Genomic DNA, 13,906 nt, shown 5'->3' with positions numbered 1-13,906 from the left:
ATTATCTTTTTCAGCCGCCTGTAGTCTGCAGTAGAAAAATCCGGAATATCCCACTTTGTTTTAAAATCTGCTCCTGAAAGCCATTTCCCATCCTTCCCCAAGATCACCAATGCAGTTCAATCCGCTCATGAACAATTCCGGCCAAAATAAAGTCTTACTTTTTGTCTTTAATTTTAGGATTACACCAAATCGAGGCATTCGACGACTTCAAAGCATCCACATCCAGCAGCTCAGACAAGTTTCTCCAAGTATCTCGCAAAAATTCTGTTTCCGGAACTTACTTTCTGGCAAAATTCATTGTTGTCAAGACTATCCTGGGGTTTAGTGGGCCAGTAAAGCTCGACTCAGCAACTGTCCATGTGTCCGGGAGATCTTTCAGAAATGGCACAAGAAATAGACTAGAAAACACCAAATGACCAGCTACATGCTTGTCTGCTAAGGTAAAACCTATGAATAAAGACCCAGACAACAGTGGTTTGAGTACAATATTTGATTAAGTGTGGGGTGTGTGTGTGTGTGTGTGTGTGTGTTTGTTTGTGCTAAGTGGTGTGGACTAGTCCAGCCAGCCCACCATGGGACTGGATGAGAGGTTGAAAAAAGGGACAAAAGAAAGGGCTAGAGATAAGAGGAGAGAGAGGAGGAAAGGAGGACGAAAAACAAGAAAAGTGGCTCCTGGAGGGCCGGGGGGGGGGTGAGTAGGGGCACAGCCTTGGGATCCCCATAAGGGGAGCGACCCAGCGTTAGAACCTTGGGGCTGGGCACCCACGGGGCCATGGCACCTGTTGGCCCACCCCGGTTCCATACCGGACGGGCCCATCAACATTAAAGGATTCTGGTAGCATTTGCGGTTGGTGCTCGGGCCATGTGTGGTGGGTTGGCCCGAACCAGGCAACTCGACCGTGCCCCTTCACAGCCCTCTTGGGCCAATCAGGGGAGGGGCAATGCAGAAAGTACTCCTGGGCTGTGAAGAGTCTTGGAAGAAGTCTGCCCGATGAATACTAGTCAATTTGGGTGGCCCGCCAGGCCATGGGAACGCCCTGAGAAGAGAACAAAGTGGGTGCGGGATGTGGTGGTGATGTCGGAAACACCTCCAGGCCATGGGGGCTAAGAAGGGACAAAGTACCACAGGACCGTGACGGTGATGTAGGGGTGAGCCCCCTCTCGAGCAGGGGGCTGCTCAAGAAATTTTTTATAAGTGCAGGTCGTGCTGTGAGCTCGGGTAGTCGCATGTGTTGGACGGGGTGACCCAGAAGAACGAAGCTGTGCGGCCAGGCCAGGCCAGGCCAGGCCAGGCCCCAACACCATCCCATGGCAGGCCCTTCACCCAGCCACCAAGGCAGAGCCCTAAGAAGGTACTGTGGAATGGGTGGTTGACTACAGCAGTCACCCTTGTGTATAAAGTCATGTTTTAATCGTTGTATGTCATTGTTTGTGTTAGTGTTTATTTAAGTGTTATGTAGGAATGTTATGTAGGGGAAATGTTGGGAGGGAGAACTGTTATGTAAGAATTGTTAGGTAGATTACATGTCTAGTATATATGTAAGTGAGTAAGTGGGGACAGACCATAGAGGGGGCAAGGACCCTGACGTGAGGTAGTGAAAGAAGGGACGGCCTACCTGAGGCTGCTTAGAGAGTGGAACCACCCACAGAGGCCATCATTTGGCCCCATACATCAGTAGGTGGTACCAGGAATTAGGTAGGGGGTTTGTTGCATCAGTCCCACCCTATGGGCTCCCTGAGAATGATGTCCCCTGCTCTCCTTACACCGATGAGGGGCTCGGGGGATGCAGAGGTGTCCCCAACAGTTGCAAGGCCATGATTGTGCAACTAAAGCACAGATGCTGGATCTATTTGATCGCTGTGTGCCTGTATTTCCAATTTCTGTTTGCGGTATTCTCGGGTGCGCAGTGATCACATAGATTCCACAATTACTCTAAACGGATAACGGTGTGGGAACTTTAACTGTCTATACATATCTCTCCAGTGCTCACCTTGTAACTCAATAACAAGAGGACTGCATAGCTCACTTTGAAAAACACCCGGACATCTGCAGGGTGCTACAGGCTCAAAAGCAACCTTAGGGGCCATGAAACAGCAACTACCATTGGCCAGCGTAGCTGAATGTCCAGGTTACGCACAGCTAAATTAATTAATTTCACACTGTGTTTAATTGTTTCACAGATGGATTGTTGCAGATAGAATACGTTTGCATGCACAGCTAGAGATATTTTTATGAACACCTAGATTCATGTATTCTGTATTTATTTGGTGCACTGCTGGATGCACTTTAAAGACAGCTAGATTGATTGTTACGGCTTCATTATTTTTGTCCCTTGGTGAATGTATGTTTGCAGCTAGATCAGGTCATTTTACAGCTGGATTAATCTATGCACAGCTAAACTGATGTGGGCACTGCTACATTGATTGTGACAGATAGATGTTTTTGTTGCACAGCTAATTTAATTGAGCAAAGCTAGGTTGCCTTTAAGCACCGATAGATTTGTGGTTGCAGTTAGATTATGCACAGCTGGATTGTGGCCTCTAGATTATTTTTAACCACAGCTACTTTGATTTATGCATGGGTATATCGATTGTTGCAGCTAGATTCACTTTGCAGCTAGATTCAACTCAGAGATAAACACAGAATGTCCTCTGCGAGGGCGCAAACATCTTAGCTTTTTCACATTTTTAGCAATAAAATCATGCATTTAATTCGCTCTCTGAAAGAAAGCTCTGCTAATCGGATTCGCTTTGATTAAAGCTCCTTGCTAAAAACCATATTGTGCAATGAACCTGTCTGTGGCTGTCTACCGACATCCCCCAGCAGTTACCCTGCAGTTAAGAAGGGCAAGTTCAAAGGTCACATGTATACACCTGAGTCGGCAGCTTGAACCCAAAGTTCCAACGGGCAGAGGTGGCTTTTTAATTGCAAGCACATCTGATTCAAAATGTAATAATTGTGTGTCCTTACTAAGGCCTGGTCACATGTAAATATCTAAATATGCTAAAGTCATCCCAAGTGAAACGGGTATGTCCAGACGTGGGTCCTGAGCCTGCTGGGCATAGAGACCCAAGCTACTCCTCACTAATGATGCCCAATGAGGCCAGAAAATGTCTGGGGATGCTTGTGGTCTTGTGCAGAAGGGATATGACTGCCCTTTTTGGGGTGGGGCCAAGCCTGATTTGCATGTGGTCTTTCCCCTTCTCTAATGGCTTGGCAGACTGAGCAACAATGGTCTCGAGGGTTTCCCACAGCAATGCCAGAGGTTGCACTTAATTTCAAACCTTCCAACCACCACCTCCTTTGTTTAGCATACATATCTAAATATGAGTCATGTCTAGTTATGTAATGGTGGTCACTGGGATCACACAATTGTAAAACCACAAGCATTTGGATGTTATTGTCAGGCTGGTTAGGCTACTCATTCATGACAGGGCTGGTGTGTATTAGTTGACTGGCCTGGGTGTATCCACAAAAACCATGTGGGACCCTGCTGAAAAAATCTCTTTTCTCTTTTTTGGTCACCTTGAGTAAGGTCAACACCTTCTTCCAGTGGACAGGACATCTCTTCTGGAGTTCCCCTGTGTAGTGGTGTTCCAATGTTAGAACTGACCTGACAATGCCCTCTCACACCACACTGCTGATTACTGGAGACCTTTTGAAGTAGGCAGGCAGAGGAAGGGGGAGAAGTGAGTAGTTTAGAGGAGAGGTTTAGCCCAGAGAGGGGTTCCACCATCTTGGATTCTGCACTGCTCCCTAAACCTCCTGCCCCACCCTCACATCCTGCAGACAAAGTACTCTCGGTATAACATCAGAATTGGACCTTTGGCAACAGGCTTACTTTGGACCAAACTGCTGCAGCATTTTGCCTTTATAAGGTGGGTAACCTTGCCCTTAGTTCATTAATCTTTGCACTTCAAGATAAGAAGGATTAACCTGCAAATCTTTTGGGGATACACTGCGTCATTATAAGAGTGCTGGTCCGGTAACAATGGTGCCGGTAAGCCTACCGGCACCGTTGTTACCGAACCGGCACTCTACGAGTCTGCGGGTGGGATGGCACCCGCCCGCAGACTTTGATGGAAGCACCGACACTGTTGCACATGGTGCCGGTGCTTATGTCCTCCCCATTCCTGTTGAGTCCTATGGGACTCAAATGGGAATGGAGGGTAACACTTTTCCAGCGCCTGACTTCAAGGTACACCGGGGTCGTAATCCCCCGGTGTTTCCATGAAGCCAGGCGCAGGAAAAAAAATCACACAAGTCCGGCGGCAGCCTGCCGGTTTTACCAGCTCGGTTACCGCCGGACTTGTAATGAGGCCCACAGAGTGCCTCCACGGCAGAGGACTTTGGAATAAAGACAGAAGGCTTCAAGAAAGTGGAAAGCTCTTCTCCCCACCCATCTTAAAAGTACATTTTGGGTGCAAATGCTGTGTGTACAAGGCTTTCTGCACCTGAGGCACTGGTACCCAGAACATGTCTCTGGAGGTGACCAACCCCCTGCAAGTACCCTCTGCAAACCTTCCCAGTTGAGAAAAAGAGAATGAAGAGTTTGTCTTGCCCCTAAGGCCTTGGACTGGGTCTCCCAGTAACTCCAGAATCAAAGAAGTGACCCATGTACCTACTTGCATCACTGAACTGGCCTGCTGCCGGTTTGGGCACATTCGACACTATCTAAGGTTCTGTATAGGAACTGCCAGTGTCATCTAATACCTAAATGCTTGATCCCCTCTGCATCTCCGAGTTTCACTCAATGTGATAACAAAGTTCTACCATCTTTACATATTAGACCTGCTGAGTTGCTAGCATCCCCATACTGTTTGCTGCCAAAGGCTAGTCTCCAGTTCGCTGCACCTGAGACTGCTGAGTTGTGCCATCGACCCGACATCACCCGTTATCCCGAATGTCTTTGATCCACATGTCGACGCCGCTACCGAACACTACTTCATTACTGGAATCCTTTGACACTGCTCCTCGACTTGAACCCGAAAGCTACCAGACTCCCGGTTTGAATGCAAAATGCCTGTCTCAAGGCTGTTGCGCCCCAAAGACCAGAACATAACATATTTGAAGTGGCCCTGTCACGTTGGTCTGCCTTAAAAGGGCCTAGTGACTTTTACACCCCCTTCTCTACCTTTTGAAAGACCTATCCTTGAACATTGGCACTTGCTGCAGAAAGCATTGCCTGAGCACCCCTATTTTCCGACCCTTTTTTGGAAACGAATGTTAACACGTTTGCACTTGTGTGATTATTGTGTATCAAAATATGAGGTGTTTATTTGTTTATTACTGTACGATGGGCCTCATCATAAGTTGGGCGGTAGCCCTTAATTGCAGCTGTATCGCCATTACTGACGCATTTAAGAGCTGGCCCAATCTTGAGCCAAAAGCTGGAGGTAAACATTTCCACTTGCTGCCCATTTTCGGCACTATTACCACCAGCGCAATTACCACCAGCGGTAATGGCACCCCCGCCCCCATTGGGCCCTATCGACCCAATGGGGAATGGGCAATAGTGGCCCAACTGCTACTTGTGGTCCGGCACTAATAGTGCCAGATCGAGTAGCAATAACGCTATTTGCGCTGGCGGTATCCCTGCACTATTACTGCCGGAATACCGCCAGAGTCCTGATGAGGGACTATATGTTGAATGACAGGATGTTCTGTATTCCAAGAGACATGTACAATGCTCGATTCATGGGAATACATGTCTAAAGGTAAATGAATGCCTGTATCAAATAATTGGTGAAGAATTGAAAATATCAAACCAGAAAAGAAGAATACCAATAAAATAAACACATTGGTTGGCAATATTTAGTTCCAAGAACTTTATTTACATTGATTGTAGTTGAAATAGACAGATTGATATTGACGGTGCAAAATGTTGGGCACATTTTTGTGAAAAGTGTCAGATTGAACCCATTGTATCCAACTCAAAGGGTTTTCCCTTATGTATTGGTGTTCTAACCCATAGTTTTCTTTCCTTCAAAGTCTGCATTCTCTTTTGTTCCTTTACCGAGGTGTGTCTTTTTTTTTTTTTTTTGTGTGCATTGTCAGCTTTTATTAAAGTTCCTGTTTTTATGGAAACTTCGTTGGACCTTCTTTTTATTTGGTAACAATGTTATTGTTGTTTGTGTTACATCTATACCAGCTCACACACCTCCTGAAGAGGATAGCCTGCCTTAGGCCACGTTACCAAAAAAAGTGAAGGAGGTTTACCCGTCAGGCTGAGTCTATTTCACCTTCATAATTGAGATTACTGCTTTGAAGTGGTGTGGGGCTGAGTAGGCAATTCAGCCACTTATCCCAGTACGTCTTCAGAGCAGTAGTCATTTCATCACAGGTGACTGACTGTTGCAGCTAGAATAGTTGTAAGCAGCTATATTATATTGTTGCACATCTAGTGTGATTGTTACATAGCCAGATTAACTTTCTAAACACAGCTGAATCAACTTTATGCACAGCTGTACTTTCACAGCTATATTGATTTATTCTGCTCATCTAGATTAATTTGTTGCACAACTCTTTGCATAGCTAGACTGATCTGATGCACAGGTGCATTGATTTTGCTGCGGATAATTTTATACACCGCTATTTTCATATACATACAGCTAGATTTATTTTTGCAGATAGGTTAATTTTCTTTATGCCCAGTTTAAGGAGTCAGCCATGGGAGACGGACACATAGGTGGACTTTTCCCACAAGTCGCCATTTATTAAGTAATAACGGGGGAGACAAATGCCTAACTTTCCCTAACCTAACAAGGATTTCCCTACCTAACAAACCAAGGCTAATGGAAAATGACCTAACATCCAAATGGGTCTGTCCCTCGCACTAATATGTACAACAAAATCATACAGTAATTTATTTGGCGGTTTCAACTTTGCAAAATAACATATATATTCAAACATAAAGAAAACAAAAATCCTGTGACCAGTCTTGGATCCCCTTCCCCTGGATCAATTCAGGATGTTTGACACCAACGTTCAATTTCAAGTTGTTCTTTTCACTCGCCAAGTTCCACTCCAGTTAGAAAACACAGTGCTTTGCATCCAATATGTCTTTTACTTGGCAAGGGGACTTTCTTTGTTTCAAAAAGTTTTCTCACTATTAGGAAAGTGATTAAAGCGTTCACAACCTTCCACTTGGCAAATCAAAAAGTCTGTTTCTTCATACATCAAGTTGAAAAGCAAATGGAAAAAGGTTAATTTCTCAGAAGGCCAATCACTTTCATCACATTGCATTTCTTATTCATAAGCAACACCTTAATCAGGATGGTACATTCAGAAGTTCTACGTTAGTCATAGTCAGGATGGTTATACAACAGTTCATCAAAACACAGCAGTGGAATTGCCACATTTTTCCACCACAATCTTCACAACCTTCTACCACAGTCGCAGTACTTCAAATCCTCTTCTTCCTGGTCCACTCACCTGCCAGGACTAACTGCTATTTGTCCCTTTCCTGTTGTACTTGCCAGCCAGGATAAAGCTCCTACTATTATTACTCCTACTCTGTAGTAAGGCTTGTTTCCAACTTTTCACACTCAACTCCTCTATGGGGAAAGTTGAGCCAACAACAGCTTCTGGGATAAGTCTTCTTTCATAAACATCCTGTACAAGAGGACAATGATTCAGACATTGATCTGTTTGCTATAAGCAATACAGGTTAGTTGTCTCCCCCTTGATCCTTTCTACAACGAGGGATTTTCTCCTGCCGTCTCTGATTTCTTTCTACACAACCTATTGGATGTGATTTCCAACTTCTGGGACAGCTGCATTCAAATTGCTTTGATGTTCCCTGGCTTTGACAATACAGGTAATAATGTCCCCTGTTTGGATAACCCTCATTGGAAGAATTGTAACCCCTTTCTTTTATATTTGCCCCTCTTTGGCTTTGGTAATGTGGGTTATAATGTTCTTATTGGGTGTCTCCTTTCAGGTAAGTCGTATTCCCTTCATTTGATTATAGCCTCTTTTGTCTTGGATAATGCATGTTACAATATTCTTCTGTCCGCCCTCTCCCTTTGTAGAGGTTACATTCAGTCTGCTTTAATTTAAATGTTAGTTATTCAAAAAATGCTTTCTTGTGCAGTGGTATAAGTGCCTCAGGGTCACCTATATCAGGCCAACTCACTGATCCTGGCTTCTCCTCCGGACTCGCTGCTTCTGCATCTTTACTCGTCGCATCTTTCCTGGCATTTGACAGCCCCAGTCAGCCTTCTTCTGTGTGGGCTGTCTATCAAAGGAGCACATGCTGCTCCCAACATGCTCTGGTAAAAGCCTCACACTGGGTCGAGATGCAGGACACTGAGAGCTTCTCTCTCCTTCAGGACAACCGGTCTCAATACTGCTTCTCGCTGTGCATCCTCTGCATCTCACAGGCATCACAATCTCTACCACGTTCTCTGCACAGTTTCTCGCTTCCAGCAAAGCCGCAGCACTGACCTCTGCTTCGTACTGCTGTTTCTCCTTCATCATTGTTGTGTACTTCCATTACACATCTATAATTAGAGTGCCATCTTTAAATAACAACATGAGACGGTCCGCACGTTTATACCTCTTTATTCATACATATCAACTGACCCTCTTTCCCTTTCACCATTCCATTCTTCCCTCTCAGTTCTACTCCAACCACATTCCACATTCTACCAGCCACAACATCCCCCCCCTTGATTATCACATAAGTCCCCCTCCATCTGTCCAGCAGGATCACCTCTACATCTGCTCAATCAGACGTAAGGGTTTACGAATAGTTCTATGAGGCCGAATAGTAGCCGCCCCTCAAAGTCCCTTGCCAGTCAAACAAGCATCCCCAGTTACTTCACTACCATCCTTCATGACAGTGACCATGGCCATGGGCACTTAACAGCCGTCACAGTTAGGGGCTCTGACTCATCCCTAGATCCCATCTTCCTTCGCTGCCTCTGCCACACCAGTATTCTCTCATCTACCGTCATCTGATATTCTTCCGCTCTCCTCTTGTGAGCTGTCCAAACTTTGTTCTTCCTTCTCATTTCACTTTCTCTTTCACCAATTGCTTCACCTTTTATGCGGTTATAACCTTCATGCCATGGAATGTGATCCTTCAGCTGATATTTGATCACTCTTTCAATGGGAGCACACCCTGTCGCCTCATGTGGAATCCTTCATTAACTTTTTAGGATTTGTGAATTGTCCTGCAGCTCCTCCCATTGCAGCCAACTTCTTACTCTAGGCATTAGTTTTTGATCAGTTGTAGTCACATCACTTTGCTCTCTCATTAGTATCTTCAAATCCCTCCAGCTGACCTCCCCATTCTCAAAATGTTCCATGGTTCTGCATTCGATATTAACTGTGCATTGGATCTGTAGGTTGGTAATAAACAGACTCTCTCTCTCTCTCTCTCTCTCTCTCTCTGCACATGACCCAGAAGTGACCTCCCCGACCACATTGCACACACTCGACCAATGGCCGGACACCGACCTTTGTGTGGAAACCCTAATCCACATCTATAACACAATCTTCACAGTCGACTTCTGCCGATAGCATTCCATGTGCTTTGGCAGAGTACAATGCTTGAGTATCGGGACTGTCTTTGTACGTTAGCTCTGATGTCAGCTATTGCGTCCAACTACCTCTTATTTTCCATATTGGCTGCCTGTTTCTCAATCCTTTCATACATTCTTGCTAATTCCAGGATACCTTTCAACGGTAGAGGTACTCTTAGAAGATGTTTCCGAAGCTCCGACAATGTGCAACTCTCAATTATTCTTAGCCTAATTGCCTCGTCTGCTTTTTATTGTAATCGCAATACAAACTGTGCAATCGTCTCCTGTGGCCCCTGTGTGCACTGATTAAATGCATAAGGCTCATAATCTCTATTAGGAGGAACTATTAATCATTCACTTATTGCAGCAATAAGAAGCTGGTATAATCTCTCTTCAGTTGTTATTGCCTTGATGACATTCTTCATTTATTCTCCTACCAGATTTATAAATATGTCTAATTTGTTTGGAACATTTTCACCCCCACTGCTCTTAGAAATTCCTCAAATTCATTCACCCCTTCTTGCCAGTGCCGTCCCTGGTCATCATGCGGCACAAGGCTAAATGGGTTTGGGCGTCGTAAATAACTTACTACATTCGTGGATGAAGGCATTCCAGACATTCCTTCACTTGGGTTTACATCTCCACTTGCATTATCAGACAACATTTTTCTTTATCTTGTGCCTGCGTGTAATCGTTTGTGCTTTGACTTGATCCACTAAATGACACACTCTTCACTTGGCTGTTGATCCAGAATCCATTGCAGTGTTGTAACGTTTTATTACTTTTGCTATATAGGAGCATTAGTCTAGCCTTTTTGCTCTTCTTTGCTATGTTTCGTTTCTGTTGGCTTTATTCTTTTTAGTTAATAGTTATTTCATGCATTTTGTCACTTCCTTGCGCGTGGCCTTTATGGATGAGGCTCTTATCAACATCAATCCATGCGCAATATTTCCTTCAATTGTCCAGCTTGTGTTGTGTATTGTTTCTGAATTATCTATCTGCTTTGCTATTATGACTGTAGTATGCTACATTCGTTATCATTGCTTGTGCAAATATATATTCTTTTTAATTGGTTACTTTGTTGATGTTGCTATTCTGATCCTGTCGTGCAGCTACAGCAGTTGTAGTTATAGGTCTTCTTTCTTCATTTATTGTTGTTGCATTCGTTTTCTTCTGTACTCTACTGGACAAAGTTCTGGATTTATTTTTTTGTTTCTCCTATATAACGTTGCTTGTCAAAGTGCTGAATTTATTTCTTTGTTTCTCCCATATAACGTTGCTTGTCAAAGTGCTGAATTTATTTCTTTGTTTCTCCCATATAACGTTGCTTGTCAAAGTGCTGAATTTATTTCTTTGTTTCTCCTATAGAACGTTGATGTGACCGCAGCCGTAATGCTTCCCTTCCCCAGCGTTATGTTGCCATAGTAACATTGTACACAATAAAGTCGTTTAGCCTAAAATGTCCACATGTTTTCGCACGTATTTGGGTCCATTCCTCTAAAGTCACCTAATACTACGTGCTATGTCATGCGGTTGCCATCGCTTTGGAATCCTCACCCTCACGCTCCGGTGAGCAGTGCATTTTTTAAATGTCTCACATAAATGCTGGCTTTCAATGTTTCCGTTGCAGCGTAATATTCATTGTTCATGCTTACGCCTGTTGCCTTACAACATTAAACCTTTGAATACGTAATAATGCCTTCCCTCTTTAATTGCGCAGCACCTCTTACCATCTGTGCACTTGTCTCCCACTGTTCACTTCAGTTCCTCTTGTTGCTGTTCCATCTTCAGTGTTCCCGGTTTACACTAATAGTCCTTTCCTTTTGTAGTTCCAAATCACAACCTCTTCCACAGGTTGTACGTTCATATGTTTTCCACCCTCTTCAATCAGCCAGCTCCGCAGGCTCTGCTCTGTCATAAATGGGTTGTCGTTCCCTCATCGCCAAATTGTTGTGTACTTCCATTACGCAACTATAATTACAGTGCCATCCTTAAATAACAACATGAGACGGTCCGCACGTCTATACCTCTTTATTCATTCATACAGATCAACTGACCCCCCTTCCCCTTTCCCCATTCCATTCTTCCCTCTCAGTTCTACTCCAGCCACATTCTAACAGCCACAACAATCATGGTCTGCATCTGAAGGGCCTTTAAATGTTTAAAGGTCCAACTCAGATATGGGTCATTATAACCACTAGACCATGCACCACATTCTGGTAACTCTGGACCCCTCTTCCTTGTCTTAGTACTAATAGCATTATGGGACTTGGAGTCCATAATGTCCTTAGTTGTTTTTATTTCTTTTAATTCACTCTGAGTGATAGATACAATTCATTTTAAGGGATGATTTTAAAGGGAATAATGGTTTTCTTTTAGATTTATAATCCAAGCACCATGTAGCATCATAACTACTAACCTGATCTTGAGGGTCATCTCCTCTGTGATAGTCAGGTCATCCATGCTGTCCGCCGCAAGATCAGATAAACCCAGCATCTACAGAGAGCCAAGGAATCAAGACCCCAGCTCGTAATCCCCAGAGAACTATGACTCATACACGACCTCAGAGAACTTTAAAAACTGCTTCGCTATCTCCCCGGGTCAAAGAGGTCCCCTCCATTTGGGCTTTTAATTTTGTTGACCAATCTAGATTTCAAGGCCTCCCGTAAGCACATGCCAAAATTCTATCTGTCCTGTCTCCCTTGTCGCGATATTTCTGTTTCGAGAATGCTAACTTCTTTTCCGTATCCTGGATCAGCAAAACCTTCAACTGTGATTTGTAAAGGCACAGCTGAGCAACCAGTTGTGGGTTCTGTCCACCCACCCTAGCACCCTCTGGGTAAAGCTTCTCTATCTTAGAGCATAGGTCTGCCTCTTCCCCTTGTCTCTCTCGCTTCTTCTGTGCACCCAGACCAATCAACACGTCCCTGATTGTGGCCTTAAACCCTTCCCACACAAACTGAGGACTGGTATCCCCCCCGCAGCCTCGTTGTGAAACTAAAATTATTCCTCAATGCGAGTCAGGGGGTCTAAGCTACTGCTTTGTCCTTCAGCAGCAGCTCATTGCATATCTGCCTCACAGGGGGGGGGGGTCTACGTTCCCACCCCTCTCCAAATAACACCCAGACCAAATCCTGATCCAACCACAGGACCAGGGGCACAGTGACAGAGTTGACAAACCCCTTCAACACAGTATCAACCAGAACTATGTTGATTCTGGAGTAAGTGTCGTGGACTCGTGAATAAAAAGTATAGGAGGGCTCCTCATCTGTTTTCAACGTGAGGGCGTCCATAATCCCTAGCTCAGTGTTAATGCTATTGAACTTCCTAGATTGTGAAGACTCGGCACAAGACACCCCCTGCTCGTTTCCTATCTCTCTTCAGGTCAAGGACCATGTTAAAGTCACCACTGACTATTAATTGACCCTTAAGAAACAATTTTAATTCCTCTTTGAGCTTTGCCCAAACTTGTTCTGACAAACAAACCTCTTTGCGACCATAGGCGACACAAGAGTGATTGGAGTTCCCTGCAGCAGCCCCTTAACCAAAATGTACCTCCCCTCTGGGTGCCACAGAATACCCTGAACTATAAGCCTGAGTGTGGATGATGCTACTATGGCTACCCCTCTCTTCTTGACATTGACTGACAACTGAAATACCTCCCCAATGAACATAGACTTCAGCCCCTGAGAACTTCCCCAGGTCCAACGGGTTTCCTGCAAGAGAAGCAGGTCAAGCTTAGCTCTGAAAATGAGAGACCACTTAGTAGGAGAGTTTAAACCTCAGACATTGAGAGACCCCACCACCAGATAAATATTCACATCAGCTAGTAGCTAGCATTGGATTTCCGATAATGGTCCCATCTAAACATCTGTCAATTCGCCAAACAAAGCATGTCTTCCACAAAACGCAAACCCCACACTTCCCAAGCTCCTTTATCGTTAATGTATAACAAACATTAACCTCCCCGCATACAGTTCCCCTCCCACCCAACTGAATTCAACCCTCTCCCCCAGGCGTCCAGTCCCACCAAGTTATCACTGGCTTTGGATATCAAACCACAAAAGAAAGCCGCTCCACCGGGTCTTACCCATTATTGTAAACCTCTGAAGAGCCCCTGCCCCCCCACCACCTCACTGCTGCAGCCCCGAAGGTTCACATGTCTCCACACTAATGACCTAAAACAAAAGAATATTGAACTTCCTCCCCTTCCCTTTCCCCTCCCCCCAGTTCTAGCTCCATGGTTTACCCGACACTGGGATAAACCATAACATTATGCAGGACTCAGCCCTCTTCCCCTTGCTTTTTAATATATACATCCAGCTGCTGGCAGTTCTCATTCGCTCCTTTGGGTTTAGATTCTATTCTTACGCAG

At 44.7% G+C, this 13,906-nt stretch overlaps 1 protein-coding gene across 5 annotated transcripts in view; it reads left to right on the top strand.

Moving 5' to 3' along the window:
- The window catches only part of ANO9 (anoctamin 9), a 640,562-nt gene that overhangs the window by 77,180 nt on the left and 549,476 nt on the right, over nucleotides 1-13,906 (top strand). Inside the window, exon 1 of one of the 5 annotated variants that reach the window (XM_069623930.1) lies at nucleotides 314-440. The exons of the other annotated variants lie outside the window; for them this stretch is intronic. The gene's annotated coding sequence lies outside the window, so the exon portion shown is untranslated. Of the gene's footprint in view, nucleotides 1-313; nucleotides 441-13,906 lie in introns of those variants that run through there. 5 annotated transcript variants of the gene reach the window in all.

Source organism: Ambystoma mexicanum, chromosome 11, assembly GCF_040938575.1.
Source record: "Ambystoma mexicanum isolate Mex_15411 chromosome 11, UKY_AmexF1_1, whole genome shotgun sequence".
NCBI lineage: Eukaryota > Metazoa > Chordata > Amphibia > Caudata > Ambystomatidae > Ambystoma > Ambystoma mexicanum.
Note: the sequence above shows the minus strand (reverse complement) of the source record. Positions and strands in the feature narration are given on the sequence as shown.